Genomic DNA, 27736 nt, shown 5'->3' on the forward strand with positions numbered 1-27736 from the left:
AGATGTTTCAGGAAGCCATCAGGTAAGTACTGTTATCGATAAAGACCGATTTTAATTACAGCGATGACATTTTGGTATACAAAACCTCACAGAATGAACACGATCAGGCACTTATGGTATGTGAAGCATTGCAAACGCCAGGCCTCACTCTAAATTTTGACAAATGCAACATAAAGAAAAAGAAGCTGCGATTCTATGGACACGCCTTTTCAGACGAGGGAACGAAGCCAGGCCCAGACAAGGTACGCACCATAACTGACCTAGTGGCACCCACAACGGTATCAGAGGTGAGGTCGACCCGTGGGTCCTTTTCAAGGCTATGTAGTATGGTCCAAAGCCCCCTATGGGGTCCTTAGTGGTATACTGCGATTGGTCCTGTGATTACAGCTGGGCTCTTGAGGGGCCCTAATTATTCGTTGTGCGCGGCGTTATTGCGTCCTGCTCTGTGTCGGCTGCCCTCATTTGGGACATAAGAGTCCACAATGTACCTATACAATAAGAAAACTTTTTCCAAAAAAGTCAACACAATAAGACAAAATAAAACAAAAACCTTTTGCACCGAGCCCAAAACATGAGAAAACTGCGTAGAAAATCTATTTCTTTTTTCAAAAACAAATGCGAGGTATCCTGGGGGGCAGGATGACAGTTTTGAAAGCTGGTTGCGATTGGGGTCATTTACCCTTGGGCTGTCGATCCTCCCCCTCCTCTGAGCCTAGGAGGCTTAATAGCTATTAGGCATTACTTTGGCCCATTAGATGCATCTTTCATCCCAATTCAGAGGATATTTAGTTTAACAAATAGATGCTAGTCCTTAGAGTTGTGAACCATCTAAAGGCTGGGCTGAGCAATAAAGTGTTTGTCTACGTCATAGGGATATATTGATTGTGTGTGGGCAGGCTTGTGTCCTCTGCCAGTGTATGTTTCCTTCTGTTGTAACATTAATGAGTGTTTGCTGGTAGATGGTCTGCTCTACAAGATGAGAACGTTTACAAGATCTTGCTGAAGGCCCCCTTTCCAATTGGTGCCCCAGACTAAATGTCAGTTTAGTGCTGCCTTATGCCTGCAACCTCCTCAATGTGCGAGTGCTTAAGCAATCCCAAGCAAAGGGCTGGGGCCACCCCTGCTCGCATCCATATGGGTGCACTTCACAGCACTTACAACTCTTTGAGAAGAAGTGCTGGATCATTTATCAAAATGCAGCACTTTATAAAGGATGGCAACCAAAACAACAATCTCTTGGCTAAGAAGCAAGTGTCCAGTCCTTTGGGCCACCTGGGCTGGTTAAGATTCCTTTCATATACTTTCTATGCTACTCTTCCATCACAGCCACCCCTCCTCTGATTGCCCGAGAAAGGCAAGCGTTGCTATGACAAAGTGTCAGAAGAGGCCACTGAGCACAGCCCCTGAGCAAGTTAGGCTGAGAGCTAAATTGGCTCACAGCCTGCCAACCAACTTAGTCAGGAAAGTGAAATGTTTGCCCAGGGCATTCATATTTCACGCCGAACTTTAATTGAACCCGAGGTTTGTGTCTCCCATAACCCATAGCACTTCTTTTATGGCAATGCGTGGAGTGTCTCCCTTACTCCTTCCCTTCATCTCCCAATTCCAAGATCCCTGTTGCACATGGGATACAATGTATCTATTTGAGAGGGAGAGCAAAAGAGAGGGAGAGACACGGTTTGACAGTAGCAAAGTGAGAAAGTGAAATGGAAGCTCTCTGCAGACGCCAGTGGTAGGAGCACAGGAAGGACTCACATTTCTTTTGCCTTGTTTGGCATTTTTCATGTGCTGGTATAATTTATTTATTAAACATCAATATAGTACCTTCATCCAAGGCGTTGCACGTATTACAAAAAGTACAAAAATAAGGTAAACCACAACCAAGGCATGAAACGAGAGACGTCTAATGCTTTCTTTAGCCCTTCATGTCTTTTTCAGCCTTGCTCTGCCATGTGATGTTCTGCTAAATGTGGATTCCAGATTTTGTGCGGTCCTCACCCACCTGGACCATGGACTTTGACTGCTCTCTGCACTACATGCTCAAATTCTACTTTTCATACAAAACAGGCACACCAGCAAAGCCGCCCATGCATGTCATTTGAACACCCCTCCCAACCAATATCAAACATCAGAACACTGCACCTCTGCAACCAACTTACATACCACAACCCATGGCAGAACATCCCTTGGCACCACAGGCATATAAAGCACCCCTTCATGCAAAAACACCTTCATGCTTTTGGCACAGAACACCTGGCAACCGATCCACACATAGAGTGCAGGATACTTCCAGTGTGCATGCGTCAACACAAAAGCAAAGCCATCTTGCATTTCCCTCTTCTCCTCACTAATGTAACCCATCCCTCTCTCTAAGATCCTGCGGAGCCCCTGGAGACCATGCAAATGGCGCTGGATCGGGTATAAAACCCAGTAACATACCATAACCTTGATTTATGGGATCTGGGTCATCTGCCCCCGCAGTAAAACTGCTCGGGCCCCCGTTTTGTCTGTTCATTGACAACGGGGGCCCAGCCCATTTTTGTCCACCTCCTCCATTGTTAAGTATGCAGGGGACACCCCCGCAATCCCTGAGGCTACAGATACCTAACATGGGGAGCAGGGGACACCTCCAAACCCTGCTCCTCATGTTCCGGTATTTTGGCACCCAAATTGTTGGAAAAAATTCGAACTAATGGTAGTGACCGAATTGGGTCAACTCTACCATGCGATCAATATTTTCGGAACAATTTGGGTAATACCTCTTTAAGTGCATTGTGGGATTTATAGTGAACTAGCAGTGACATACGCTCACCTTCCCACCCCAGCACGAAAGGCTTAAATATGTATTCCTCCATTCGTATCCGTAGGGGAACGCGATTGTTTATACCATTTACCTAAACTGGCTTATTTTCTTGCCTTATACGTTGATCAATAGCTGATCTTCATTTCAAATGCAGCAGTTTAATTGTTTTGCACTTTAGTTCAGGTTTTTTTCTTTCCATTGAAAATATTGTTTCGACTACCCACGAATTTCTAAGTTTATTATTCCTGCATTTGTTGCCAGTTACAAACCCAGAGTTGTCTATATTTGTCCTGTTTTTGTTATAGGGTTCAGTGTTATACTATACAGTCTGCAGGTGGCGCTACTGAGTCCTTGAAAACAGCTTCTTTTATATTAGTCCTCCTATTTAGTCCAACCCATGCAAACCCAATCTCTTTATTATACGCTAATTAGGAATAGGTTAGCGCCAACAGCGTAGATAAGAGAATGGCGAGTTGTGCATGGCTACCAGAAGCGCTGCTAGTAAGGGTCCCTGCCCTCCTGCCCCTGCAAGTGGGACGTTGAGTGATTGTGTTAGTGAGATACCTGTATTCATGTACAATATCCATGTTTTCTCTTCTAAATAATAAAATCTCAATCATGAAAGGAGTCATTCTGGATTTTCCAGATTTGCTCATGAAATTTCACTGATTGGACGCTTGGCTATGCTTTTCTGCAAAAAGGTGAAATCTTAAACTAGAATTACAGTAGATAACAAAAATATGCTACTGCATGTACTTCTCCTTCTTGAACAGAGTATATTGAGGGACTGGAAAGTACTGTTCACGTGGTTCCATGGTGTAATGGTTAGCACTCTGGACTCTGAATCCAGCGATCCGAGTTCAAATCTCGGTGGGACCTAGTTTTTTTGAAAAAAAACATTTAACATAAAAATGTTATGTCGATTTAATGTTAACAGGACGTGTCTTGCTATTTTTACTTGCAAATGGTGGCAGAAGTGACTTGTGTGTTTGGAGACGGTACACATGGTACTTTCATAGTCTTTATTTAAACAGAGAAGGCGTTCCCAGGTTTCTGCAACAGAACTTCAATTTCTCTGCCTTTCATCTCTTAGTGTTCTCTCTGAGCAGCAGGTCAGCAAAGTATTCGGGAAACAGTTGCATAGCATCTAACATTCTGTGCTCATTAATCTTGCTTACTGTCCTAAATCTACGTCCTTGCTTACTGTCCTAAATGTAAGTTGATGACTCTCCCATGACCGCAGAATCCCTTTTTTCGGTGCATGTTTTATCGCCTGGAACTGACAGGGGACCCTCTATCTAATACCTCTTTTTTTTTAGATGTACTCTCTTTGTACCCCTAAAACAGTTCAATCACATTGAGCTGGTTATGTATCAAACTCCCACATAACCTATTTCCTCCTCTTATTTAATGTGAACCAGCAGACCTTGAGACTCGCCACTTCAAGGACTATATGTCTTCTCAGTCTTTCTTTCATATCCATGTATGTTGTTGTTGCTTTTACATGTTTTTCAGATTGACACCAATGGAATGTTATTACACGTTTAATTCACTGAAAAGGAAAACGGACAACTGGTTCAAGAAGTAAGAACCATTTGCTGAGTTTTCCCGCTCGTTACTGCGTGTGTCTTGGTTTTGCACGTGATGTGCATGAAAACATATGTGCCTATATAGTATGGTTATAAAATGTAATATGTTGTTTTGGCAGCATCTCTAGAAACCATCTTAACATAAATCATGTTTCCCTTATATCTCCCATCTGCATTTCTCTTTGAAAGTCTTGATTTATTTTTCACTTTCCGGCAAATCATTACTAAAACAAGGAATCTGTATGTTCTTGCAATGGACATAGATCCCTGCCAGCTGCCTTGCCTGTGCCCAGGACGAGAAAAGGTGCTTTGCTTCCCCTCACAATGGGTGGATGCTGCCGCTGTCCTTGAACTGATCAATAAGCTCAAATCCACTGGCTCAGCTGTGGCCCTGGAACAGCTTTTCCTTCAATGCCTTTAAGAGGCTCATCTGATCAACCCCATCTTTTCCGCTGGTTTGTCCCCCATATGAACACGGCAGGCGTTACCTTCATGCTTATAAAGAAACCAACACTGGACCCCGCCATACTGGCCTCTTATAGACTTATCTCCAGCCTTCTTGTAATATCTAACATGGTTCTATGTGAAAATGTCTGCAGGTAAATGTAGTCAGCAAAAAGTCATTTTAATAAAGTTAGTCATTCAATAAAAACTATGCCAGGTCTGAAAATGTTGCCAGTAAATAAGGTCACCAAAACACCTATTTTTAAATACACAAAAGCACAAGGCTGCAACCCTAAATATGAACTCCATTCCTAAACCGTCCCCTAACTCGAATTACACCACTTATCCTACCCTAAATTCTCACAGAACAGGAACCCTTCAGCACACGAATGCACTTTATTTGCATATTAGCGAATGCAAAATAAAGAGCAAATCAACAGTGAACCTGTCTCCAATACAATCACCAGGTCGCCACAAATTACACAGCCCTAGCCCTGACCCAAACCCTTCCTGTAATACTAACCTTACCTTAATTGCAACTCTAACACTTACCCTAATGATTACTTTACCCTAACCACTAGGTTTAACCTAACTGCTATCCTACGCCAACACCACCAGCCCTTTCCATCCTCTGTATCCATTTCTTTAACACTTCCCCAAACCAATACCCAAACCCTTCAGCTGACACAGAATCTCGTCTAACCACTAACCAAACCTGAACATATTTACTCTAACCCTAACCCCTATCCTTCCCCTAACCCTAAACCAGGCAATAACAAGCCCACTAAATACTCTTTTACCTAACAATTACTGTAGCAACACTATCAATTTTGGCTACTTTTCAGCTGCGTTTTTGACTACTTTTTGCTTGGCATCGTTTTCACTGCAGAGGTATTTTCACCACGACATTTTCACAGACTATTTTTGATGGCTATATTTTGTCGGGATACCTGTAACATGATGTGCTGGTTCTGTTGGAGCGCTTGGTGGCAGAAAATATGGCTGACCACCACATCCTGCTTTATTATGACATGACATGCAATTTGCAAATTGGAAGTATGTCAGGATGATGCAAAGTAGGAGTATACTGATGCTGTGAAAAGTCGGCATTTAGAGCTATTTTTAACTGGGCATGAATTGCTTTTTGTAGAGCCAGTTCAACATCCAGATGCATACTGGTCGCTGCACTGATGCCTTGAAAGCATTTCCGGAAACCTTAGTGAAGACACAATTACCACATTTGCTAAGGTAACATTACCAGCTTGAACACTCGTGCACATGTTGTTATTACACCGGTGGTAAAACAAGCAGCATGTTGTCATTGTGCTGGGGCTACAATGAGCAAAACTGTTGTAATGACAAGGTTTATGCTAAGCACCAGCGTAATGACAAAAGATGTGTTGGAATTAGGGCGCTACAAAACCCTTCATGTGCATCTCTTAGCGCCAGGCCTAACGCCGCAATGTTTGTGTTCGTGTTTTGGGTGCTTCCAACGGTGCGGATGTTAACGTTTCAGCACTGCAAACATGCAGCCATATTGTGTAATTTCACTGTCACTACAACCAGACAAATACCTTCCCTGCTCCTGCACTAGAGCAGTGCAAATTGGATGAATCTCCCCCAATGCGTGCCAGCACACACAACCCTCTTCCGACCTGAAGCCATACAATGGGCTGACAGTATTTCCTAAGCATTTGCACACGAATGGTGTTGAGGAGCATCTCATGGTCTTCTCTGTAGCCGGCTTTAGTTTCCAAAATATGACATCTGGATTTCCAGATGCGTACATCATCAACTTTTCCTATAAAAGCAAAGATAATTTAAATGTACAAAACGTCCCCGACCACGAAGGGACTCGAACCCTCAATCTTCTGATTCGAAGTCAGACGCCTTATCCATTAGGCCATGCGGTCCACTGGTTGCAACATCTGTATACTTATATAAATAGCGTCCTCCATCACATTGCATATGCTATCTTGTCTGTCTATGAGGTTAGACCAGAGTCAATCCCCTCATTCTTTATGGAAGTGATATGTTGAACACATATTAAGATGAAGACCCATTTAAATATACAGCCCAGATCTAAAGTACAGGAACCAGTCTCTCACGCGTTTTACTTCTTTCTCTCTGTCTCGCTTCATCCCCGCCTGTCCCCAAATATTGTTCTCTCCTTTTCCGCCTGTATTCTCTCTATCCGTGGACTTCTGAGGCTGTGTCTTAATCGATGCAGCTCTCATGTTCATCTAATTAACTAAATAGATGAAGATGTGTCCTGGTCACCTGCATCACCACAAGCCACAGCGCCTTCCTTATGCACACTTATAAAAAAAAAAAGCAACACCAAAAACAACATACAGCCGCTTCCTAGATCCACAAGCTTATGAAAATGTGGGGGGTTGTGAGCTGGCAGAAGCAGCTTTAACGGAGTGACCATGCTAGGTCACAAGGGTCTGAGAGGAAGAGGAGGAGTAAGGGGAGAAAACATTAGTCAATAGACGGAGTTGAATGCAGACCCTTTAGGCCCAAATGCAACAACTGGCGACAAGCCATAAGTCCCACGCCGCGAGAGACGTCCACTGCACTCTGCAGTTCCTACGCGACTGCAGTCCGCAGTTCCACTTGACACTGACTGCAGTGGCGTCCCATGCCGGCATCCAGACTCCGAGGTCAGGATGGTCTGCGTTCCAACATTACTGTTCCGCTGTGATCCGCAACTCCGCTTGCCACCAGCACTGTGTGGCGTCCCGTGCCCTCATCCAGAGACCTAGGTCAGGAAGTCCACGTACACTATGAGGATGTACTCTGCTCAGCTGTTTCCTTTGACGCAACAGGCCCGGCTGCATTGCCATACCTGTATCCGCCACAGAGGGGTAAGAAAAGATGAGAACATTAAAGGATAAAGGCAACCGGTAAACAGAAGGTGTGGACCAGGAGATATTTGCATCACCGGGAGGCCTGGAACAGCAGCAAGATGGACGAGCAGCCAGCTGAGCAGCAAGCAAGGCAGAGTTCAAGCGCAAGGGCCACTTTCCTTTGAAAACCCCCACCATTCCCATTGCAGCTCCAATTCGACAAAGGTCCCCGGTGGGCAGAATGGGTGCAAGATTTCACCGATTTCATAGGTGCTGCAGGGTAAGAAAAGTCTCTGGCCATATCTGGCATGATCACAAATGTGTTGGGCAATGAGATGAACGGTAAAATAAAGACCATACCGTAAGAAGAAAGAACACCGTATGACACCCGTGTGGGGGCACTGAACAAGAAATTAATCATCCAGCCCAACAGCGACTACAGAAATTAATACACTGCCGTTTGCGAGCTTTGCTGATGATGAGTCTACTAGGCTGAGGGTGATAGAAGGGTGTACATCGTCTACATTCTGGAAGCAGTTGCTGAAGCAGCCGCTGACCATTGACACAGTCATTGAGCTGGCCAGAGTGCATGAGAGGGTAGATCTGCAGACCACAGCCATTGAAACACAGAAAAAGAAGACAGAGAAAGATGAAACGGTGGCTGCTCTCATGACACCAAGAGGGCCGGTCAACCGGTTCATGGGAGGACCAGTTACCTCGAGGGGGCCTACTCGATATCCATACCAACAAACAGGCAGTCAGCTAGACCACAACGGATATGTTTCAGATGCGGATTCGCATTTCCGCACACCGGAACATGCCCAGCAATTTGTGAGGCATGCTCCAAATGTGGAAGAGAAGGACACTTTCACACCGTGTGCCAAGAAGGCAGACCTTTTCTGACAGCAAGGCCACCACAGACAACCATGTGGAGACCATCAATGAGGGCTTCCCAACAAACAACATGGAGGATACCACGGCCATACTCGCAGATGCCACAAAGAGTGATCAGAGCGATGGAACCGGTTCTGAAATTTGAGGTGGCGACATACAAAGAAATACCACACTAGTACGTGGATTATGCTGATCCATACGAGAATGAATTTAAAAGCCACTGAGATAATGTGGAAATGCTACAGGAGTTTTATATAGACTACACAGACGAATATTTTAATCTAATGCAAGGGGACCAGGAAGCCGAGGAAGGCCCAAGGGTGATGATTGACATGGGGCCTGCTACACATTGCTTCCTCATGGACATTGGAGCAACAGTGAGCATCATGGGAGAACACAAATTTCTCAAAATGGGTGCTAGGAAGATACTGCAAAAGAGAAAGATCCAGGCTCAATAGCCATCCGTGTGGGTTGCACACCTCAGTAACTACACATCCATTCGTCAATTTCAACTGACACTCGCACAACGAGGACGCTCGGCCAACGCCACGATACACGTGATAAGAAGCCCTATAGATGGGTGGTCCCTGCTCAGTTACAAAACGGTGAAATCAATAGGACTCATGTATATAAACTGCCAAGATACAGAAGTGGTAAGGTGCGGTATGGGGCCCCGACAGCTAACGCACAGTGTGGCAAGATTATCACACAGACCCATTTCTAAAGAACAAGTGCGATAAACAAATACCGACCCTCTTCAAGGGACTGGGAAAATAGAAATGGAGCGTCAACTAGCTCCACATCGATGAAAAGGTGCGCCCAGTACCCCAACAGCCCCGGAGGGTTTGGTTTCATTTGCAACAGGCAGTGTCTCAGGAGGTTCAACAGCTGTAGCAAAATGAAATCATTAAGAAGGCGGTAGGGCCCACACCATGGATTTCACCCCTAGTGGTGGTTCCCAAGGAAGGAAGGCGCATCAGGATATGCTTCGACATGAGCGTAGCCAACACAGCCATCCAAGGAGAACGCCGCCGCAGACCAAAAATAGAGATATGATCGTGCAGCTTAACAGAGCCACAACAGTTTACAAGCTTGATCTATCTCAAGGATATCACCAGCTGGGACTGCATCCCTCATCCCATGTGATCATCACATATGCGACACATAGTGGCCTTTTTAGATATATATGCCTTAATTTCGGCATCTCTTCGGCAGCAGAGATGTTTCAGGAAGCCATCAGGTAAGTACTGTTATCGATAAAGACCGATTTTAATTACAGCGATGACATTTTGGTATACAAAACCTCACAGAATGAACACGATCAGGCACTTATGGTATGTGAAGCATTGCAAACGCCAGGCCTCACTCTAAATTTTGACAAATGCAACATAAAGAAAAAGAAGCTGCGATTCTATGGACACGCCTTTTCAGACGAGGGAACGAAGCCAGGCCCAGACAAGGTACGCACCATAACTGACCTAGTGGCACCCACAACGGTATCAGAGGTGAGGTCGACCCGTGGGTCCTTTTCAAGGCTATGTAGTATGGTCCAAAGCCCCCTATGGGGTCCTTAGTGGTATACTGCGATTGGTCCTGTGATTACAGCTGGGCTCTTGAGGGGCCCTAATTATTCGTTGTGCGCGGCGTTATTGCGTCCTGCTCTGTGTCGGCTGCCCTCATTTGGGACATAAGAGTCCACAATGTACCTATACAATAAGAAAACTTTTTCCAAAAAAGTCAACACAATAAGACAAAATAAAACAAAAACCTTTTGCACCGAGCCCAAAACATGAGAAAACTGCGTAGAAAATCTATTTCTTTTTTCAAAAACAAATGCGAGGTATCCTGGGGGGCAGGATGACAGTTTTGAAAGCTGGTTGCGATTGGGGTCATTTACCCTTGGGCTGTCGATCCTCCCCCTCCTCTGAGCCTAGGAGGCTTAATAGCTATTAGGCATTACTTTGGCCCATTAGATGCATCTTTCATCCCAATTCAGAGGATATTTAGTTTAACAAATAGATGCTAGTCCTTAGAGTTGTGAACCATCTAAAGGCTGGGCTGAGCAATAAAGTGTTTGTCTACGTCATAGGGATATATTGATTGTGTGTGGGCAGGCTTGTGTCCTCTGCCAGTGTATGTTTCCTTCTGTTGTAACATTAATGAGTGTTTGCTGGTAGATGGTCTGCTCTACAAGATGAGAACGTTTACAAGATCTTGCTGAAGGCCCCCTTTCCAATTGGTGCCCCAGACTAAATGTCAGTTTAGTGCTGCCTTATGCCTGCAACCTCCTCAATGTGCGAGTGCTTAAGCAATCCCAAGCAAAGGGCTGGGGCCACCCCTGCTCGCATCCATATGGGTGCACTTCACAGCACTTACAACTCTTTGAGAAGAAGTGCTGGATCATTTATCAAAATGCAGCACTTTATAAAGGATGGCAACCAAAACAACAATCTCTTGGCTAAGAAGCAAGTGTCCAGTCCTTTGGGCCACCTGGGCTGGTTAAGATTCCTTTCATATACTTTCTATGCTACTCTTCCATCACAGCCACCCCTCCTCTGATTGCCCGAGAAAGGCAAGCGTTGCTATGACAAAGTGTCAGAAGAGGCCACTGAGCACAGCCCCTGAGCAAGTTAGGCTGAGAGCTAAATTGGCTCACAGCCTGCCAACCAACTTAGTCAGGAAAGTGAAATGTTTGCCCAGGGCATTCATATTTCACGCCGAACTTTAATTGAACCCGAGGTTTGTGTCTCCCATAACCCATAGCACTTCTTTTATGGCAATGCGTGGAGTGTCTCCCTTACTCCTTCCCTTCATCTCCCAATTCCAAGATCCCTGTTGCACATGGGATACAATGTATCTATTTGAGAGGGAGAGCAAAAGAGAGGGAGAGACACGGTTTGACAGTAGCAAAGTGAGAAAGTGAAATGGAAGCTCTCTGCAGACGCCAGTGGTAGGAGCACAGGAAGGACTCACATTTCTTTTGCCTTGTTTGGCATTTTTCATGTGCTGGTATAATTTATTTATTAAACATCAATATAGTACCTTCATCCAAGGCGTTGCACGTATTACAAAAAGTACAAAAATAAGGTAAACCACAACCAAGGCATGAAACGAGAGACGTCTAATGCTTTCTTTAGCCCTTCATGTCTTTTTCAGCCTTGCTCTGCCATGTGATGTTCTGCTAAATGTGGATTCCAGATTTTGTGCGGTCCTCACCCACCTGGACCATGGACTTTGACTGCTCTCTGCACTACATGCTCAAATTCTACTTTTCATACAAAACAGGCACACCAGCAAAGCCGCCCATGCATGTCATTTGAACACCCCTCCCAACCAATATCAAACATCAGAACACTGCACCTCTGCAACCAACTTACATACCACAACCCATGGCAGAACATCCCTTGGCACCACAGGCATATAAAGCACCCCTTCATGCAAAAACACCTTCATGCTTTTGGCACAGAACACCTGGCAACCGATCCACACATAGAGTGCAGGATACTTCCAGTGTGCATGCGTCAACACAAAAGCAAAGCCATCTTGCATTTCCCTCTTCTCCTCACTAATGTAACCCATCCCTCTCTCTAAGATCCTGCGGAGCCCCTGGAGACCATGCAAATGGCGCTGGATCGGGTATAAAACCCAGTAACATACCATAACCTTGATTTATGGGATCTGGGTCATCTGCCCCCGCAGTAAAACTGCTCGGGCCCCCGTTTTGTCTGTTCATTGACAACGGGGGCCCAGCCCATTTTTGTCCACCTCCTCCATTGTTAAGTATGCAGGGGACACCCCCGCAATCCCTGAGGCTACAGATACCTAACATGGGGAGCAGGGGACACCTCCAAACCCTGCTCCTCATGTTCCGGTATTTTGGCACCCAAATTGTTGGAAAAAATTCGAACTAATGGTAGTGACCGAATTGGGTCAACTCTACCATGCGATCAATATTTTCGGAACAATTTGGGTAATACCTCTTTAAGTGCATTGTGGGATTTATAGTGAACTAGCAGTGACATACGCTCACCTTCCCACCCCAGCACGAAAGGCTTAAATATGTATTCCTCCATTCGTATCCGTAGGGGAACGCGATTGTTTATACCATTTACCTAAACTGGCTTATTTTCTTGCCTTATACGTTGATCAATAGCTGATCTTCCTTTCAAATGCAGCAGTTTAATTGTTTTGCACTTTAGTTCAGGTTTTTTTCTTTCCATTGAAAATATTGTTTCGACTACCCACGAATTTCTAAGTTTATTATTCCTGCATTTGTTGCCAGTTACAAACCCAGAGTTGTCTATATTTGTCCTGTTTTTGTTATAGGGTTCAGTGTTATACTATACAGTCTGCAGGTGGCGCTACTGAGTCCTTGAAAACAGCTTCTTTTATATTAGTCCTCCTATTTAGTCCAACCCATGCAAACCCAATCTCTTTATTATACGCTAATTAGGAATAGGTTAGCGCCAACAGCGTAGATAAGAGAATGACGAGTTGTGCATGGCTACCAGAAGCGCTGCTAGTAAGGGTCCCTGCCCTCCTGCCCCTGCAAGTGGGACGTTGAGTGATTGTGTTAGTGAGATACCTGTATTCCCGTACAATATCCATGTTTTCTCTTCTAAATAATAAAATCTCAATCATGAAAGGAGTCATTCTGGATTTTCCAGATTTGCTCATGAAATTTCACTGATTGGACGCTTGGCTATGCTTTTCTGCAAAAAGGTGAAATCTTAAACTAGAATTACAGTAGATAACAAAAATATGCTACTGCATGTACTTCTCCTTCTTGAACAGAGTATATTGAGGGACTGGAAAGTACTGCTCACGTGGTTCCATGGTGTAATGGTTAGCACTCTGGACTCTGAATCCAGCGATCCGAGTTCAAATCTCGGTGGGACCTAGTTTTTTTTGAAAAAAAACATTTGACATAAAAATGTTATGTCGACTTAATGTTAACAGGACGTGTCTTGCTATTTTTACTTGCAAATGGTGGCAGAAGTGACTTGTGTGTTTGGAGACGGTACACATGGTACTTTCATAGTCTTTATTTAAACAGAGAAGGCGTTCCCAGGTTTCTGCAACAGAACTTCAATTTCTCTGCCTTTCATCTCTTAGTGTTCTCTCTGAGCAGCAGGTCAGCAAAGTATTCGGGAAACAGTTGCATAGCATCTAACATTCTGTGCTCATTAATCTTGCTTACTGTCCTAAATCTACGTCCTTGCTTACTGTCCTAAATGTAAGTTGATGACTCTCCCATGACCGCAGAATCCCTTTTTTCGGTGCATGTTTTATCGCCTGGAACTGACAGGGGACCCTCTATCTAATACCTCTTTTTTTTTAGATGTACTCTCTTTGTACCCCTAAAACAGTTCAATCACATTGAGCTGGTTATGTATCAAACTCCCACATAACCTATTTCCTCCTCTTATTTAATGTGAACCAGCAGACCTTGAGACTCGCCACTTCAAGGACTATATGTCTTCTCAGTCTTTCTTTCATATCCATGTATGTTGTTGTTGCTTTTACATGTTTTTCAGATTGACACCAATGGAATGTTATTACACGTTTAATTCACTGAAAAGGAAAACGGACAACTGGTTCAAGAAGTAAGAACCATTTGCTGAGTTTTCCTGCTCGTTACCGCGTGTGTCTTGGTTTTGCACGTGATGTGCATGAAAACATATGTGCCTATATAGTATGGTTATAAAATGTAATATGTTGTTTTGGCAGCATCTCTAGAAACCATCTTAACATAAATCATGTTTCCCTTATATCTCCCATCTGCATTTCTCTTTGAAAGTCTTGATTTATTTTTCACTTTCCGGCAAATCATTACTAAAACACGGAATCTGTATGTTCCTGCAATGGACATAGATCCCTGCCAGCTGCCTTGCCTGTGCCCAGGACGAGAAAAGGTGCTTTGCTTCCCCTCACAATGGGTGGATGCTGCCGCTGTCCTTGAACTGATCAATAAGCTCAAATCCACTGGCTCAGCTGTGGCCCTGGAACAGCTTTTCCTTCAATGCCTTTAAGAGGCTCATCTGATCAACCCCATCTTTTCCGCTGGTTTGTCCCCCATATGAACACGGCAGGCGTTACCTTCATGCTTATAAAGAAACCAACACTGGACCCCGCCATACTGGCCTCTTATAGACTTATCTCCAGCCTTCTTGTAATATCTAACATGGTTCTATGTGAAAATGTCTGCAGGTAAATGTAGTCAGCAAAAAGTCATTTTAATAAAGTTAGTCATTCAATAAAAACTATGCCAGGTCTGAAAATGTTGCCAGTAAATAAGGTCACCAAAACACCTATTTTTAAATACACAAAAGCACAAGGCTGCAACCCTAAATATGAACTCCATTCCTAAACCGTCCCCTAACTCGAATTACACCACTTATCCTACCCTAAATTCTCACAGAACAGGAACCCTTCAGCACACGAATGCACTTTATTTGCATATTAGCGAATGCAAAATAAAGAGCAAATCAACAGTGAACCTGTCTCCAATACAATCACCAGGTCGCCACAAATTACACAGCACTAGCCCTGACCCGAACCCTTCCTGTAATACTAACCTTACCTTAATTGCAACTCTAACACTTACCCTAATGATTACTTTACCCTAACCACTAGGTTTAACCTAACTGCTATCCTACGCCAACACCACCAGCCCTTTCCATCCTCTGTATCCATTTCTTTAACACTTCCCCAAACCAATACCCAAACCCTTCAGCTGACACAGAATCTCGTCTAACCACTAACCAAACCTGAACATATTTACTCTAACCCTAACCCCTATCCTTCCCCTAACCCTAAACCAGGCAATAACAAGCCCACTAAATACTCTTTTACCTAACAATTACTGTAGCAACACTACCAATTTTGGCTACTTTTCAGCTGCGTTTTTGACTACTTTTTGCTTGGCATCGTTTTCACTGCAGAGGTATTTTCACCACGACATTTTCACAGACTATTTTTGATGGCTATATTTTGTCGGGATACCTGTAACATGATGTGCTGGTTCTGTTGGAGCGCTTGGTGGCAGAAAATATGGCTGACCACCACATCCTGCTTTATTATGACATGACATGCAATTTGCAAATTGGAAGTATGTCAGGATGATGCAAAGTAGGAGTATACTGATGCTGTGAAAAGTCGGCATTTAGAGCTATTTTTAACTGGGCATGAATTGCTTTTTGTAGAGCCAGTTCAACATCCAGATGCATACTGGTCGCTGCACTGATGCCTTGAAAGCATTTCCGGAAACCTTAGTGAAGACACAATTACCACATTTGCTAAGGTAACATTACCAGCTTGAACACTCGTGCACATGTTGTTATTACACCGGTGGTAAAACAAGCAGCATGTTGTCATTGTGCTGGGGCTACAATGAGCAAAACTGTTGTAATGACAAGGTTTATGCTAAGCACCAGCGTAATGACAAAAGATGTGTTGGAATTAGGGCGCTACAAAACCCTTCATGTGCATCTCTTAGCGCCAGGCCTAACGCCGCAATGTTTGTGTTCGTGTTTTGGGTGCTTCCAACGGTGCGGATGTTAACGTTTCAGCACTGCAAACATGCAGCCATATTGTGTAATTTCACTGTCACTACAACCAGACAAATACCTTCCCTGCTCCTGCACTAGAGCAGTGCAAATTGGATGAATCTCCCCCAATGCGTGCCAGCACACACAACCCTCTTCCGACCTGAAGCCATACAATGGGCTGACAGTATTTCCTAAGCATTTGCACACGAATGGTGTTGAGGAGCATCTCATGGTCTTCTCTGTAGCCGGCTTTAGTTTCCAAAATATGACATCTGGATTTCCAGATGCGTACATCATCAACTTTTCCTATAAAAGCAAAGATAATTTAAATGTACAAAACGTCCCCGACCACGAAGGGACTCGAACCCTCAATCTTCTGATTCGAAGTCAGACGCCTTATCCATTAGGCCACGCGGTCCACTGGTTGCAACATCTGTATACTTATATAAATAGCGTCCTCCATCACATTGCATATGCTATCTTGTCTGTCTATGAGGTTAGACCAGAGTCAATCCCCTCATTCTTTATGGAAGTGATATGTTGAACACATATTAAGATGAAGACCCATTTAAATATACAGCCCAGATCTAAAGTACAGGAACCAGTCTCTCACGCGTTTTACTTCTTTCTCTCTGTCTCGCTTCATCCCCGCCTGTCCCCAAATATTGTTCTCTCCTTTTCCGCCTGTATTCTCTCTATCCGTGGACTTCTGAGGCTGTGTCTTAATCGATGCAGCTCTCATGTTCATCTAATTAACTAAATAGATGAAAATGTGTCCTGGTCACCTGCATCACCACAAGCCACAGCGCCTTCCTTATGCACACTTATAAAAAAAAAAAGCAACACCAAAAACAACATACAGCCGCTTCCTAGATCCACAAGCTTATGAAAATGTGGGGGGTTGTGAGCTGGCAGAAGCAGCTTTAACGGAGTGACCATGCTAGGTCACAAGGGCCTGAGAGGAAGAGGAGGAGTAAGGGGAGAAAACATTAGTCAATAGACGGAGTTGAATGCAGACCCTTTAGGCCCAAATGCAACAACTGGCGACAAGCCATAAGTCCCACGCCGCGAGAGACGTCCACTGCACTCTGCAGTTCCTACGCGACTGCAGTCCGCAGTTCCACTTGACACTGACTGCAGTGGCGTCCCATGCCGGCATCCAGACTCCGAGGTCAGGATGGTCTGCGTTCCAACATTACTGTTCCGCTGTGATCCGCAACTCTGCTTGCCACCAGCACTGTGTGGCGTCCCGTGCCCTCATCCAGAGACCTAGGTCAGGAAGTCCACGTACACTCTGAGGATGTACTCTGCTCAGCTGTTTCCTTTGACGCAACAGGCCCGGCTGCATTGCCATACCTGTATCCGCCACAGAGGGGTAAGAAAAGATGAGAACATTAAAGGATAAAGGCAACCGGTAAACAGAAGGTGTGGACCAGGAGGTATTTGCATCACCGGGAGGCCTGGAACAGCAGCAAGATGGACGAGCAGCCAGCTGAGCAGCAAGCAAGGCAGAGTTCAAGCGCAAGGGCCACTTTCCTTTGAAAACCCCCACCATTCCCATTGCAGCTCCAATTCGACAAAGGTCCCCGGTGGGCAGAATGGGTGCAAGATTTCACCGATTTCATAGGTGCTGCGGGGTAAGAAAAGTCTCTGGCCATATCTGGCATGATCACAAATGTGTTGGGCAATGAGATGAACGGTAAAATAAAGACCATACCGTAAGAAGAAAGAACACCGTATGACACCCGTGTGGGGGCACTGAACAAGAAATTAATCATCCAGCCCAACAGCGACTACAGAAATTAATACACTGCCGTTTGCGAGCTTTGCTGATGATGAGTCTACTAGGCTGAGGGTGATAGAAGGGTGTACATCGTCTACATTCTGGAAGCAGTTGCTGAAGCAGCCGCTGACCATTGACACAGTCATTGAGCTGGCCAGAGTGCATGAGAGGGTAGATCTGCAGACCACAGCCATTGAAACACAGAAAAAGAAGACAGAGAAAGATGAAACGGTGGCTGCTCTCATGACACCAAGAGGGCCGGTCAACCGGTTCATGGGAGGACCAGTTACCTCGAGGGGGCCTACTCGATATCCATACCAACAAACAGGCAGTCAGCTATACCACAACGGATATGTTTCAGATGCGGATTCGCATTTCCGCACACCGGAACATGCCCAGCAATTTGTGAGGCATGCTCCAAATGTGGAAGAGAAGGACACTTTCACACCGTGTGCCAAGAAGGCAGACCTTTTCTGACAGCAAGGCCACCACAGACAACCATGTGGAGACCATCAATGAGGGCTTCCCAACAAACAACATGGAGGATACCACGGCCATACTCGCAGATGCCACAAAGAGTGATCAGAGCGATGGAACCGGTTCTGAAATTTGAGGTGGCGACATACAAAGAAATACCACACTAGTACGTGGATTATGCTGATCCATACGAGAATGAATTTAAAAGCCACTGAGATAATGTGGAAATGCTACAGGAGTTTTATATAGACTACACAGACGAATATTTTAATCTAATGTAAGGGGACCAGGAAGCCGAGGAAGGCCCAAGGGTGATGATTGACATGGGGCCTGCTACACATTGCTTCCTCATGGACATTGGAGCAACAGTGAGCATCATGGGAGAACACAAATTTCTCAAAATGGGTGCTAGGAAGATACTGCAAAAGAGAAAGATCCAGGCTCAATAGCCATCCGTGTGGGTTGCACACCTCAGTAACTACACATCCATTCGTCAATTTCAACTGACACTCGCACAACGAGGACGCTCGGCCAACGCCACGATACACGTGATAAGAAGCCCTATAGATGGGTGGTCCCTGCTCAGTTACAAAACGGTGAAATCAATAGGACTCATGTATATAAACTGCCAAGATACAGAAGTGGTAAGGTGCGGTATGGGGCCCCGACAGCTAACGCACAGTGTGGCAAGATTATCACACAGACCCATTTCTAAAGAACAAGTGCGATAAACAAATACCGACCCTCTTCAAGGGACTGGGAAAATAGAAATGGAGCGTCAACTAGCTCCACATCGATGAAAAGGTGCGCCCAGTACCCCAACAGCCCCGGAGGGTTTGGTTTCATTTGCAACAGGCAGTGTCTCAGGAGGTTCAACAGCTGTAGCAAAATGAAATCATTAAGAAGGCGGTAGGGCCCACACCATGGATTTCACCCCTAGTGGTGGTTCCCAAGGAAGGAAGGCGCATCAGGATATGCTTCGACATGAGCGTAGCCAACACAGCCATCCAAGGAGAACGCCGCCGCAGACCAAAAATAGAGATATGATCGTGCAGCTTAACAGAGCCACAACAGTTTACAAGCTTGATCTATCTCAAGGATATCACCAGCTGGGACTGCATCCCTCATCCCATGTGATCATCACATATGCGACACATAGTGGCCTTTTTAGATATATATGCCTTAATTTCGGCATCTCTTCGGCAGCAGAGATGTTTCAGGAAGCCATCAGGTAAGTACTGTTATCGATAAAGACCGATTTTAATTACAGCGATGACATTTTGGTATACAAAACCTCACAGAATGAACACGATCAGGCACTTATGGTATGTGAAGCATTGCAAACGCCAGGCCTCACTCTAAATTTTGACAAATGCAACATAAAGAAAAAGAAGCTGCGATTCTATGGACACGCCTTTTCAGACGAGGGAACGAAGCCAGGCCCAGACAAGGTACGCACCATAACTGACCTAGTGGCACCCACAACGGTATCAGAGGTGAGGTCGACCCGTGGGTCCTTTTCAAGGCTATGTAGTATGGTCCAAAGCCCCCTATGGGGTCCTTAGTGGTATACTGCGATTGGTCCTGTGATTACAGCTGGGCTCTTGAGGGGCCCTAATTATTCGTTGTGCGCGGCGTTATTGCGTCCTGCTCTGTGTCGGCTGCCCTCATTTGGGACATAAGAGTCCACAATGTACCTATACAATAAGAAGACTTTTTCCAAAAAAGTCAACACAATAAGACAAAATAAAACAAAAACCTTTTGCACCGAGCCCAAAACATGAGAAAACTGCGTAGAAAATCTATTTCTTTTTTCAAAAACAAATGCGAGGTATCCTGGGGGGCAGGATGACAGTTTTGAAAGCTGGTTGCGATTGGGGTCATTTACCCTTGGGCTGTCGATCCTCCCCCTCCTCTGAGCCTAGGAGGCTTAATAGCTATTAGGCATTACTTTGGCCCATTAGATGCATCTTTCATCCCAATTCAGAGGATATTTAGTTTAACAAATAGATGCTAGTCCTTAGAGTTGTGAACCATCTAAAGGCTGGGCTGAGCAATAAAGTGTTTGTCTACGTCATAGGGATATATTGATTGTGTGTGGGCAGGCTTGTGTCCTCTGCCAGTGTATGTTTCCTTCTGTTGTAACATTAATGAGTGTTTGCTGGTAGATGGTCTGCTCTACAAGATGAGAACGTTTACAAGATCTTGCTGAAGGCCCCCTTTCCAATTGGTGCCCCAGACTAAATGTCAGTTTAGTGCTGCCTTATGCCTGCAACCTCCTCAATGTGCGAGTGCTTAAGCAATCCCAAGCAAAGGGCTGGGGCCACCCCTGCTCGCATCCATATGGGTGCACTTCACAGCACTTACAACTCTTTGAGAAGAAGTGCTGGATCATTTATCAAAATGCAGCACTTTATAAAGGATGGCAACCAAAACAACAATCTCTTGGCTAAGAAGCAAGTGTCCAGTCCTTTGGGCCACCTGGGCTGGTTAAGATTCCTTTCATATACTTTCTATGCTACTCTTCCATCACAGCCACCCCTCCTCTGATTGCCTGAGAAAGGCAAGCGTTGCTATGACAAAGTGTCAGAAGAGGCCACTGAGCACAGCCCCTGAGCAAGTTAGGCTGAGAGCTAAATTGGCTCACAGCCTGCCAACCAACTTAGTCAGGAAAGTGAAATGTTTGCCCAGGGCATTCATATTTCACGCCGAACTTTAATTGAACCCGAGGTTTGTGTCTCCCATAACCCATAGCACTTCTTTTATGGCAATGCGTGGAGTGTCTCCCTTACTCCTTCCCTTCATCTCCCAATTCCAAGATCCCTGTTGCACATGGGATACAATGTATCTATTTGAGAGGGAGAGCAAAAGAGAGGGAGAGACACGGTTTGACAGTAGCAAAGTGAGAAAGTGAAATGGAAGCTCTCTGCAGACGCCAGTGGTAGGAGCACAGGAAGGACTCACATTTCTTTTGCCTTGTTTGGCATTTTTCATGTGCTGGTATAATTTATTTATTAAACATCAATATAGTACCTTCATCCAAGGCGTTGCACGTATTACAAAAAGTACAAAAATAAGGTAAACCACAACCAAGGCATGAAACGAGAGACGTCTAATGCTTTCTTTAACCCTTCATGTCTTTTTCAGCCTTGCTCTGCCATGTGATGTTCTGCTAAATGTGGATTCCAGATTTTGTGCGGTCCTCACCCACCTGGACCATGGACTTTGACTGCTCTCTGCACTACATGCTCAAATTCTACTTTTCATACAAAACAGGCACACCAGCAAAGCCGCCCATGCATGTCATTTGAACACCCCTCCCAACCAATATCAAACATCAGAACACTGCACCTCTGCAACCAATTTACATACCACAACCCATGGCAGAACATCCCTTGGCACCACAGGCATATAAAGCACCCCTTCATGCAAAAACACCTTCATGCTTTTGGCACAGAACACCTGGCAACCGATCCACACATAGAGTGCAGGATACTTCCAGTGTGCATGCGTCAACACAAAAGCAAAGCCATCTTGCATTTCCCTCTTCTCCTCACTAATGTAACCCATCCCTCTCTCTAAGATCCTGCGGAGCCCCTGGAGACCATGCAAATGGCGCTGGATCGGGTATAAAACCCAGTAACATACCATAACCTTGATTTATGGGATCTGGGTCATCTGCCCCCGCAGTAAAACTGCTCGGGCCCCCGTTTTGTCTGTTCATTGACAACGGGGGCCCAGCCCATTTTTGTCCACCTCCTCCATTGTTAAGTATGCAGGGGACACCCCCGCAATCCCTGAGGCTACAGATACCTAACATGGGGAGCAGGGGACACCTCCAAACCCTGCTCCTCATGTTCCGGTATTTTGGCACCCAAATTGTTGGAAAAAATTCGAACTAATGGTAGTGACCGAATTGGGTCAACTCTACCATGCGATCAATATTTTCGGAACAATTTGGGTAATACCTTTTTAAGTGCATTGTGGGATTTATAGTGAACTAGCAGTGACATACGCTCACCTTCCCACCCCAGCACGAAAGGCTTAAATATGTATTCCTCCATTCGTATCCGTAGGGGAACGCGATTGTTTATACCATTTACCTAAACTGGCTTATTTTCTTGCCTTATACGTTGATCAATAGCTGATCTTCCTTTCAAATGCAGCAGTTTAATTGTTTTGCACTTTAGTTCAGGTTTTTTTCTTTCCATTGAAAATATTGTTTCGACTACCCACGAATTTCTAAGTTTATTATTCCTGCATTTGTTGCCAGTTACAAACCCAGAGTTGTCTATATTTGTCCTGTTTTTGTTATAGGGTTCAGTGTTATACTATACAGTCTGCAGGTGGCGCTACTGAGTCCTTGAAAACAGCTTCTTTTATATTAGTCCTCCTATTTAGTCCAACCCATGCAAACCCAATCTCTTTATTATACGCTAATTAGGAATAGGTTAGCGCCAACAGCGTAGATAAGAGAATGGCGAGTTGTGCATGGCTACCAGAAGCGCTGCTAGTAAGGGTCCCTGCCCTCCTGCCCCTGCAAGTGGGACGTTGAGTGATTGTGTTAGTGAGATACCTGTATTCATGTACAATATCCATGTTTTCTCTTCTAAATAATAAAATCTCAATCATGAAAGGAGTCATTCTGGATTTTCCAGATTTGCTCATGAAATTTCACTGATTGGACGCTTGGCTATGCTTTTCTGCAAAAAGGTGAAATCTTAAACTAGAATTACAGTAGATAACAAAAATATGCTACTGCATGTACTTCTCCTTCTTGAACAGAGTATATTGAGGGACTGGAAAGTACTGTTCACGTGGTTCCATGGTGTAATGGTTAGCACTCTGGACTCTGAATCCAGCGATCCGAGTTCAAATCTCGGTGGGACCTAGTTTTTTTGAAAAAAAACATTTAACATAAAAATGTTATGTCGATTTAATGTTAACAGGACGTGTCTTGCTATTTTTACTTGCAAATGGTGGCAGAAGTGACTTGTGTGTTTGGAGACGGTACACATGGTACTTTCATAGTCTTTATTTAAACAGAGAAGGCGTTCCCAGGTTTCTGCAACAGAACTTCAATTTCTCTGCCTTTCATCTCTTAGTGTTCTCTCTGAGCAGCAGGTCAGCAAAGTATTCGGGAAACAGTTGCATAGCATCTAACATTCTGTGCTCATTAATCTTGCTTACTGTCCTAAATCTACGTCCTTGCTTACTGTCCTAAATGTAAGTTGATGACTCTCCCATGACCGCAGAATCCCTTTTTTCGGTGCATGTTTTATCGCCTGGAACTGACAGGGGACCCTCTATCTAATACCTCTTTTTTTTTAGATGTACTCTCTTTGTACCCCTAAAACAGTTCAATCACATTGAGCTGGTTATGTATCAAACTCCCACATAACCTATTTCCTCCTCTTATTTAATGTGAACCAGCAGACCTTGAGACTCGCCACTTCAAGGACTATATGTCTTCTCAGTCTTTCTTTCATATCCATGTATGTTGTTGTTGCTTTTACATGTTTTTCAGATTGACACCAATGGAATGTTATTACACGTTTAATTCACTGAAAAGGAAAACGGACAACTGGTTCAAGAAGTAAGAACCATTTGCTGAGTTTTCCCGCTCGTTACTGCGTGTGTCTTGGTTTTGCACGTGATGTGCATGAAAACATATGTGCCTATATAGTATGGTTATAAAATGTAATATGTTGTTTTGGCAGCATCTCTAGAAACCATCTTAACATAAATCATGTTTCCCTTATATCTCCCATCTGCATTTCTCTTTGAAAGTCTTGATTTATTTTTCACTTTCCGGCAAATCATTACTAAAACAAGGAATCTGTATGTTCTTGCAATGGACATAGATCCCTGCCAGCTGCCTTGCCTGTGCCCAGGACGAGAAAAGGTGCTTTGCTTCCCCTCACAATGGGTGGATGCTGCCGCTGTCCTTGAACTGATCAATAAGCTCAAATCCACTGGCTCAGCTGTGGCCCTGGAACAGCTTTTCCTTCAATGCCTTTAAGAGGCTCATCTGATCAACCCCATCTTTTCCGCTGGTTTGTCCCCCATATGAACACGGCAGGCGTTACCTTCATGCTTATAAAGAAACCAACACTGGACCCCGCCATACTGGCCTCTTATAGACTTATCTCCAGCCTTCTTGTAATATCTAACATGGTTCTATGTGAAAATGTCTGCAGGTAAATGTAGTCAGCAAAAAGTCATTTTAATAAAGTTAGTCATTCAATAAAAACTATGCCAGGTCTGAAAATGTTGCCAGTAAATAAGGTCACCAAAACACCTATTTTTAAATACACAAAAGCACAAGGCTGCAACCCTAAATATGAACTCCATTCCTAAACCGTCCCCTAACTCGAATTACACCACTTATCCTACCCTAAATTCTCACAGAACAGGAACCCTTCAGCACACGAATGCACTTTATTTGCATATTAGCGAATGCAAAATAAAGAGCAAATCAACAGTGAACCTGTCTCCAATACAATCACCAGGTCGCCACAAATTACACAGCCCTAGCCCTGACCCAAACCCTTCCTGTAATACTAACCTTACCTTAATTGCAACTCTAACACTTACCCTAATGATTACTTTACCCTAACCACTAGGTTTAACCTAACTGCTATCCTACGCCAACACCACCAGCCCTTTCCATCCTCTGTATCCATTTCTTTAACACTTCCCCAAACCAATACCCAAACCCTTCAGCTGACACAGAATCTCGTCTAACCACTAACCAAACCTGAACATATTTACTCTAACCCTAACCCCTATCCTTCCCCTAACCCTAAACCAGGCAATAACAAGCCCACTAAATACTCTTTTACCTAACAATTACTGTAGCAACACTACCAATTTTGGCTACTTTTCAGCTGCGTTTTTGACTACTTTTTGCTTGGCATCGTTTTCACTGCAGAGGTATTTTCACCACGACATTTTCACAGACTATTTTTGATGGCTATATTTTGTCGGGATACCTGTAACATGATGTGCTGGTTCTGTTGGAGCGCTTGGTGGCAGAAAATATGGCTGACCACCACATCCTGCTTTATTATGACATGACATGCAATTTGCAAATTGGAAGTATGTCAGGATGATGCAAAGTAGGAGTATACTGATGCTGTGAAAAGTCGGCATTTAGAGCTATTTTTAACTGGGCATGAATTGCTTTTTGTAGAGCCAGTTCAACATCCAGATGCATACTGGTCGCTGCACTGATGCCTTGAAAGCATTTCCGGAAACCTTAGTGAAGACACAATTACCACATTTGCTAAGGTAACATTACCAGCTTGAACACTCGTGCACATGTTGTTATTACACCGGTGGTAAAACAAGCAGCATGTTGTCATTGTGCTGGGGCTACAATGAGCAAAACTGTTGTAATGACAAGGTTTATGCTAAGCACCAGCGTAATGACAAAAGATGTGTTGGAATTAGGGCGCTACAAAACCCTTCATGTGCATCTCTTAGCGCCAGGCCTAACGCCGCAATGTTTGTGTTCGTGTTTTGGGTGCTTCCAACGGTGCGGATGTTAACGTTTCAGCACTGCAAACATGCAGCCATATTGTGTAATTTCACTGTCACTACAACCAGACAAATACCTTCCCTGCTCCTGCACTAGAGCAGTGCAAATTGGATGAATCTCCCCCAATGCGTGCCAGCACACACAACCCTCTTCCGACCTGAAGCCATACAATGGGCTGACAGTATTTCCTAAGCATTTGCACACGAATGGTGTTGAGGAGCATCTCATGGTCTTCTCTGTAGCCGGCTTTAGTTTCCAAAATATGACATCTGGATTTCCAGATGCGTACATCATCAACTTTTCCTATAAAAGCAAAGATAATTTAAATGTACAAAACGTCCCCGACCACGAAGGGACTCGAACCCTCAATCTTCTGATTCGAAGTCAGACGCCTTATCCATTAGGCCATGCGGTCCACTGGTTGCAACATCTGTATACTTATATAAATAGCGTCCTCCATCACATTGCATATGCTATCTTGTCTGTCTATGAGGTTAGACCAGAGTCAATCCCCTCATTCTTTATGGAAGTGATATGTTGAACACATATTAAGATGAAGACCCATTTAAATATACAGCCCAGATCTAAAGTACAGGAACCAGTCTCTCACGCGTTTTACTTCTTTCTCTCTGTCTCGCTTCATCCCCGCCTGTCCCCAAATATTGTTCTCTCCTTTTCCGCCTGTATTCTCTCTATCCGTGGACTTCTGAGGCTGTGTCTTAATCGATGCAGCTCTCATGTTCATCTAATTAACTAAATAGATGAAGATGTGTCCTGGTCACCTGCATCACCACAAGCCACAGCGCCTTCCTTATGCACACTTATAAAAAAAAAAAGCAACACCAAAAACAACATACAGCCGCTTCCTAGATCCACAAGCTTATGAAAATGTGGGGGGTTGTGAGCTGGCAGAAGCAGCTTTAACGGAGTGACCATGCTAGGTCACAAGGGTCTGAGAGGAAGAGGAGGAGTAAGGGGAGAAAACATTAGTCAATAGACGGAGTTGAATGCAGACCCTTTAGGCCCAAATGCAACAACTGGCGACAAGCCATAAGTCCCACGCCGCGAGAGACGTCCACTGCACTCTGCAGTTCCTACGCGACTGCAGTCCGCAGTTCCACTTGACACTGACTGCAGTGGCGTCCCATGCCGGCATCCAGACTCCGAGGTCAGGATGGTCTGCGTTCCAACATTACTGTTCCGCTGTGATCCGCAACTCCGCTTGCCACCAGCACTGTGTGGCGTCCCGTGCCCTCATCCAGAGACCTAGGTCAGGAAGTCCACGTACACTATGAGGATGTACTCTGCTCAGCTGTTTCCTTTGACGCAACAGGCCCGGCTGCATTGCCATACCTGTATCCGCCACAGAGGGGTAAGAAAAGATGAGAACATTAAAGGATAAAGGCAACCGGTAAACAGAAGGTGTGGACCAGGAGATATTTGCATCACCGGGAGGCCTGGAACAGCAGCAAGATGGACGAGCAGCCAGCTGAGCAGCAAGCAAGGCAGAGTTCAAGCGCAAGGGCCACTTTCCTTTGAAAACCCCCACCATTCCCATTGCAGCTCCAATTCGACAAAGGTCCCCGGTGGGCAGAATGGGTGCAAGATTTCACCGATTTCATAGGTGCTGCAGGGTAAGAAAAGTCTCTGGCCATATCTGGCATGATCACAAATGTGTTGGGCAATGAGATGAACGGTAAAATAAAGACCATACCGTAAGAAGAAAGAACACCGTATGACACCCGTGTGGGGGCACTGAACAAGAAATTAATCATCCAGCCCAACAGCGACTACAGAAATT

The 27736-nt window shown here is 44.7% G+C and overlaps 6 non-coding genes across 6 annotated transcripts; 3 read left to right on the forward strand and 3 right to left on the reverse strand.

Moving 5' to 3' along the window:
• Window positions 1-3610: 3610 nt before the first annotated feature.
• Window positions 3611-3682, forward strand: TRNAQ-CUG (transfer RNA glutamine (anticodon CUG)). Its single transcript has one exon. It is a non-coding gene; the product is annotated as a tRNA-Gln (tRNA).
• A 2994-nt stretch (window positions 3683-6676) lies between these two features.
• On the reverse strand, window positions 6677-6749 carry TRNAR-UCG (transfer RNA arginine (anticodon UCG)). The gene has a single exon. It is a non-coding gene; the product is annotated as a tRNA-Arg (tRNA).
• A 6661-nt stretch (window positions 6750-13410) lies between these two features.
• On the forward strand, window positions 13411-13482 carry TRNAQ-CUG (transfer RNA glutamine (anticodon CUG)). Its single transcript has one exon. It is a non-coding gene; the product is annotated as a tRNA-Gln (tRNA).
• A 2995-nt stretch (window positions 13483-16477) lies between these two features.
• Window positions 16478-16550, reverse strand: TRNAR-UCG (transfer RNA arginine (anticodon UCG)). The gene has a single exon. It is a non-coding gene; the product is annotated as a tRNA-Arg (tRNA).
• Window positions 16551-23211: 6661 nt separating this feature from the next.
• Window positions 23212-23283, forward strand: TRNAQ-CUG (transfer RNA glutamine (anticodon CUG)). The gene has a single exon. It is a non-coding gene; the product is annotated as a tRNA-Gln (tRNA).
• A 2994-nt stretch (window positions 23284-26277) lies between these two features.
• Window positions 26278-26350, reverse strand: TRNAR-UCG (transfer RNA arginine (anticodon UCG)). The gene has a single exon. It is a non-coding gene; the product is annotated as a tRNA-Arg (tRNA).
• Between the last annotated feature and the right edge of the window lie 1386 nt (window positions 26351-27736).

The sequence above is a fragment of the Ambystoma mexicanum genome (assembly GCF_040938575.1).
Source record: "Ambystoma mexicanum isolate Mex_15411 chromosome 12 unlocalized genomic scaffold, UKY_AmexF1_1 Mex_chr12_unloc.2, whole genome shotgun sequence".
In the NCBI taxonomy this organism is placed as follows: domain Eukaryota; kingdom Metazoa; phylum Chordata; class Amphibia; order Caudata; family Ambystomatidae; genus Ambystoma; species Ambystoma mexicanum.